At 40.5% G+C, this 6523-nt stretch overlaps 1 long non-coding RNA gene across 3 annotated transcripts; it reads right to left on the minus strand.

The window, feature by feature from the left end:
- Positions 1 to 3710: 3710 nt before the first annotated feature.
- LOC127307105 (uncharacterized) lies at positions 3711 to 5806 on the minus strand. 3 transcript variants are annotated; one of them, XR_007855159.2, is made up of 5 exons: positions 5169 to 5806; positions 4956 to 5033; positions 4834 to 4882; positions 4521 to 4590; positions 3711 to 3962 (listed from the first exon to the last, which is right to left on the minus strand). It is a non-coding gene; the product is annotated as an uncharacterized lncRNA (long non-coding RNA). The 3 variants fall into 3 exon arrangements; XR_007855157.2 differs by having other exon boundaries at positions 4956 to 5806; XR_007855158.2 differs by having other exon boundaries at positions 4521 to 4593; positions 4956 to 5806.
- Positions 5807 to 6523: the final 717 nt, after the last annotated feature.

Here is a 6523-nt window from a genome sequence, read left to right on the forward strand (position 1 = left end):
AATGCCAAGATCGCGGCAGCACAACACAATGATACTTACGATGATTTCATCCACGGCTTGCTGATGAAGGACCCCTTGGTCTCAATTTTGAAGAGCAAAATCTTCATATCCCGATCGTCGTATAGTTGATGTTGGAAAAGACAGTTTTGTTTCATGCGAGAAGTCGTTATTGTTTAGTTCCCAAGAAACACCTCCAACTACCTTCACTGAACCAACCAAACTTCATATTCTATCCCTGAACACACCGTGTGCTGTGACCATTGATGCACTGAAGGGAATTATTCCGGATTATAATAAGAAGAGGAAAAGAAGTAAGAAGGTTGCACCAGAATTCAGCAGCTAGCCTGCTCCGAAGCTGGCCCGGGTTAAGGACAAGCTAGATTTCAATGTGCGGACATATCATGTCGTGGGTGAACCAATACTTTCATTTGCTATGATCAAATCTTTAACATGGGACCTTAGTACTTTGTATGTTGTTGTACTGACAAAGGAGAAAGATCTCCTTAAATCGAAGGACGATGCAAAATACCCGGTTTTGTCGGTTAAGGTGCCAACGGATTTGGGCTTTGTTGATACATCCCCCGCAGATGTGTTCTTCATGCGGTTTGAACACATCTTTGACATGTTGCACATGAAATCACTCAATGACTCCCTGGTCTGCCTATATGCTCTCCATCTAGCCCACTTGTTCGCGAAAGAGCTACTCGAGGACATCATGATAAGTGAACCCTACTACATGCATGAACACCAGTTGATACGCCATGAGGGTCGTGGAGTCATGGCACATTGAAGATTTCATGGTGAATAATAATAAGAAGAAAATCATGCTCATGCCTTAGTTTCCCAAGTAAAGCTAGCAAACATAACAAGTTTTACTACACTTCCATCATTATTTCAAACGTACATGAATGGTAAATTTGAGAACGGTGGTCTCTTTGAATTGTTTTTTTGCATAGATAACACTGCATCCTCATCGTTTTGTATCCGGAAGTCTCGCAAGCCGTGTTTCTGGACTCACCGAGGATCAACGACCCGTAGAAATAGTACGGCGAACTAAAATATGTTCTCGATGATGCTCTTTATGGATTCTCCATGAAGGAAGGCTAACTAAAAAAACAGTACGCATATCAGGAAAGAAGGCGTTCAGCTACAAAACTGAATTTACCTTCCTCAAGCAACCACGTAAGTACGAGGGATGCGTACTACGTCATCCTTAACATGAAGGACATTGTACGCCATCACCAAAAACCTATGACGCTAACTCAACTCGAGGAATGGGGCAAAGACAATGCGGACCACACTGTCAAAGATCTCAAAGTTGAGTTTTGTGGCATCCAACAGAGTCTTGGGACAATCATCTACAAGGATGTTCTTAGACGCGAAAGGATGTTCCACGGTAGCATTCCAAAATGACAGGACATAGCTGATCGCTTCGAACAACAGGGTGACACTAGGGAATTCAACACGGTAGGTGGCATTCTCCCATTCCAGGAAAAATCGATCAAGGCGAAATCGGTCAAGTGAAGATGCACTCGTGGGGTGTGAACTTCATTTGTAAACTTGCCTAGCTCTAAAGTTTTTGACTATGATCTTCTAGTTTCAACTTTATTCCTAGATTATGAACTTGTGATGTATACTTTATTCCTAAACTGATGATGCTTTTGTATTACAAATGATGCATGCTTAATTATGTTGCTTTATATTGCAAACATTTTTTTGTTGTTGTTGCCTAATATTATGTTGCATATTATATATGGCTTGGCTTATGCATGGCTTGGCTTATGACACATGTATCTTGACTATAGAGATGCCGAACAAGTGGTACAAGGTAGGGTTTCAGGAGTGTACGCCGAGTCGGATGACAAGTGAACGGGCTCAAGGGCAACAACTACAAAGGGTACAAGAGCAAAGCAGAAGCGGAAGCTAGATACATGAAGAACCTCTTAGGGGAAGAGAGGAAGGAGGAAAAGAGTAATTAAGGAGGAAAAGGGAAGAAGAACTGGAAGAAGACCATCCTTGTCTCCATGATGTTGCTTGTGATTGCGTTTTTGTTGTATGTGATTCTAGTGTGTTAGATGCATGCATATACATGTATACTAACTTGTGTATCATTGTGATGAACTTGATGTGCTATTTTGGTACTCCATTAGGCTTAATTAATGTGAATGGATTCTGTTATGCATATACCTGTCAAAATAGCTGAAATAACATGGAGCGATGTACCAGTCGCGGGCGCGGACACGCGACTAATAGAATAATAGCAACGGTTGCAGTAGGCATGCGACATGACATGGGATTACTTGTCACGTGCTATGGGCACGCGATTACTATTTTAATAGCAGCTGGCGGGTGGGGCACAACAGGTAAGTGGATACGCGACTATTAGGTACTTACCACTGGCGAGCAAGCGGTAGGATTTTTCATAGTAGTGTTCGTTTTGGGGGTCAGATTGGTCCTGCTCTCCATGCCGGAGAGGAGGATTTCGAGGTCTTCTCCGCCATCATTGCCACCAATGTCATCACCAACAACCATGTGCTCACTTTGCATCATCATGCGTGAGTAGTTCTCTGTAGACATGTGAGGTGGAAGGGGATTGGATGGGATTGATCATATAATCATCCATATGTATCGAGATTTGAGGTATTTGTCTTGAGGATATTCTTGTATGAGTGTTTGTACACCTTTGCTATGTTTAATGCTTGTTGCTAGGACCCGAGTGACATGATTTCAGCACTTAATTTTTTATTGCCCCATCATATATATATCTGAAAAGTGTATTGCCTATTATTGTGTTGAACATGTGAACCCTAAAGTGACAGTTAGGGAAAACAATGGGAATATACGATACTTTGAGTATATTGTGTGTTCATGAAGAGTTAATGCTTTGTTGCGGGCTATTCGAAAGGATATACCTTAATGGCATGTAGTTCCAAGTTGGCACCAGTGAAATGAGCAGGCAGGAAAAAAGATGTTATGCAAGTTCTCTTGGTTAGTACGCATAACTATGTTTGGATCACACACCTACACACATCTGAATTAGAGATGAATGCCATGTTATAAGAATTATATTATATGACCAATATCATTCATGCAACACCCCGCTATCACCTCATGCCTACACCTTTAGCCACTGAAAGTTACACATCACTACTTTTGGTGAAAATTGGAAATATGCTGCTATTGTTTACTTCATGTTCTACTGCTTCGAATCAACTGCTATAATTCACAACTTTCTTTGTGAGTTTATTGCTATACATGTGTAGTTGAGAGTGACGTCTCAATTTCTTAAGTCTTATTGATATTCTTGTGTTCCCCTTGAGTTGAACCACTACAACAGAACCCCTCCTACAACAACACATTTATCTGTATCTAAATGTCTATTTAGGCGTTGCTAGCGCCTCTACCAACGAATAAAGATGCGTTGCGTTTTTGGGTGTTGCAAGGGTACAATGCAACGCATATAGCTCCGTTGGTAACATGGGCGTTGGTAGGTAGCAACGTATAGAAATAGAGCTTAGCAACAATTTTATACGTTGTTGGCTACCCTACTGGAATTGCCACGCAGCTATATAGTCTACAAATATAATTCGATAACGACAAATCAGTTTTGACAGTTCCCGTTCTTCTAAATGACACTTGAACTTCAGATTTTACAAGCGTACTACTTTGCTACAATTTTAACAAACACATCAATCTTAACTCAAGGATAATTATAAATAAATCATAAAGCTTTATTCAGTGAAATTCAAAAACACAATCTGAGTTACATACATCAACCTGATAGAAAAAGAACATTGAACGCTAATTCATCTAGCTATCCATATGCCCCAGGACACATTTTTTAATCAAACAAAACCTAAGAAATAAAGTGAAATCATTCGTTTGCCTTCTCCATGCCTCCTCCTCGTTGGATTCTTGATATATAGATGTTGACCATACAGTAGTCTTTTTAAATTTACCTCCTGCAGCGGAAAATTAAGTAGGTTAAGTCCTACTTATATAAAATGTGTGTTCACAATTTAAATTAATAAAACCAAAATAACTTTATTGGAAAAGCATATAACATAGAACCATAATGTCTTATTAGATACATAAGCCAATCATCGACCCGGAAAACTATTTGAACTACTAAAATGTGCCCCAAGTGAAATGTTTCCAATAATAAATTGTACGTCGAGTTGTTCAATTAACGATATTTCATTGGCTGCAATATTTGTATCATTAATTTCCACAATAAACTTTAAGGTGGACAGAATACCTCTATCTAGGAGAATCAGACAGAATTTGTTGGCAACAGAAGTATACTAATCAGTCACTTACAAACTACTTGGATTCTAAAAAAATGATGCAGGTACTCAATCTGCAAACAAAATATCAACTGTTTGCTGCGCATGGATATGTTCTGCAGTCTGTACATCTAGATCACAGGAGCATAGGCAAGAAGCTTAGACAAGGAACTTTTTAGTGCACTGGTTGACTATATACACAAAGAAAAGTGCAACAGATAAAAAGAGTCGTACACATTAGGATATAGCACAAGTAATGCTTCACTTGCTGGTGGCCTGCCTAGCTCCAACCGGCTTCAGTCATCTACTGTGAGCAAGGAAGCCATGTAAGTAAAGGTTGAAGAAATAAATATATCCAATCCCTCCTTAAAAAGAACTGAAAGTATTAAAGCTGCATATACGAAGCATTTAACATTTACGGTCTGCATATTATTTAAAATATTAATTAGCAAATCATTTTCTATCATAAACATAAAATGTCTGTACATGCCAAAATCAGGAGATAACCATTTTTCTAAGTTTATTTTTTCAACGAAAGCATGCTTACCTACAGGGTGAGGAATGGATCACACAATCATAATAGTAGACCAGGAAACCTGCAAGCTGCACACATAAGGCACTAAATTTATTTAATGGAGTACAATTGAATAGATCTGTGATAGTAAAAACCTCTAGTCCTTCCCGCATGTCTTCAGATTACAATCGGTTCTTTCTGGCTTCAATTATCCATACGTGAGGACAAGAAACCTAAGAGGGGTAATACAACACAATAGATTAGCTAAAAGTAGCAATGAATTGGCAACTTGAACCACATCACATAGGCACAAAATATGCAAGTCAAACAATCACATAATTCCACGTCTCCCATAGTTACTACCAGACCTAAATCTCCAACGCGTGATGTTAAGTTCGTCCAGTACACATGCGGGGATTATACCCAAATATTCTTCTTGCTGTAGGACAAAGAACTGATTCAATTGATTAGGGATCAGAATGGAAAAAAAAATCACACCTGCTCCAGCAGATCACAGACTAAAACCAGTATCAAACAGGTTACAACATGATGGACAGATCGTGTATTGCTTAAGTAAACCAAAATCACCAGTGTTGTTTCAAACCGAACATCACTACTATTAATCAAACCTCCGTTAGAAGCAGTATAGATCCACCACACCTAGCCCTGCTGCGTCATCCTGCCCGTACAGATTAGAGAAACACCAATATCAGGAGCATCTTCCTACCTGTATTGCCTGGTTACACCGGCGTGGAATCTAACGGCTGCTGGAGTGCTGGTGCAGCGACCCCTTCAGTACATCCGGTGTCCAAGGAGTGACAGGCATGCCGATCCGCCGCTTAGATGGCCAACGATGAGGACCGTCATATTCCTCTCGAGACGACGATGAGGGCGGACGATGGGGATGAAGTGCGGGGGAGGAGAGGGTCACGGCGGTGGGAGGCGGCGTGCAAGAGTCTGGTAGATCGGACTAGTAAGATCTGGATTGCAGTTGTAGGGCCTCGTAGAGGATGGGAGTAGATAGATATAAGGTAGAAATTCCCTCCAGTCAGGGGCCCAGCTGCATATATAAGAGGAATTTTCGTGTAGGCAAAGCCAAAAACTTATTTTTTGTGTTGCCGCCAATACCTCCCGCTGCGGGATCTAAAATTTTCAACACGCGCGTTTTTCCACCTTTTTCAACTAATCACGTGTTAAGGAACGGATGCATGGGCAGCGCATATATATGTATCTAAGCTAAAATTTTGCAACGCATATCTAAAGGGTTGTAAATCAAGTGTTGTTGTAGGGTGGGTTTTCTTGTAGTGAACTATACATTTGGGTAATACTTTCCATCAAAGATTTCAGCGATCCCCTATCCTTGTGGGCATCACATATGCATCTTTCTCATTCGACAATATTGAACGTAGTGAATAACCATGTGAACGAAATGACTCATCATTATATAAGATCGTCATCGTTCCACATACAACGAGTGACAATCAAGTAAAACAAGTATGTCACTACTTTCCGAGAAGAACAAGTGATGAGCTTTCTGCCACTATGTCACTTCTTCGTCCTACACCCATGACACCCGACAATCGTCCACTTTCACGCCTTTTCAGCCCCTAGGTCAGGTCCCAAAGTAAGAACCAACAATAGATTTTATTTTGCGCGTCAGCGGTACGTGATGAGGAGACCAGTTCACAAGCGACCTCTGATGCATTTTGTTTTGCCCGTCGGT

The sequence above is a fragment of the Lolium perenne genome, chromosome 6 (assembly GCF_019359855.2).
Source record: "Lolium perenne isolate Kyuss_39 chromosome 6, Kyuss_2.0, whole genome shotgun sequence".
Classification (NCBI taxonomy): domain Eukaryota; kingdom Viridiplantae; phylum Streptophyta; class Magnoliopsida; order Poales; family Poaceae; genus Lolium; species Lolium perenne.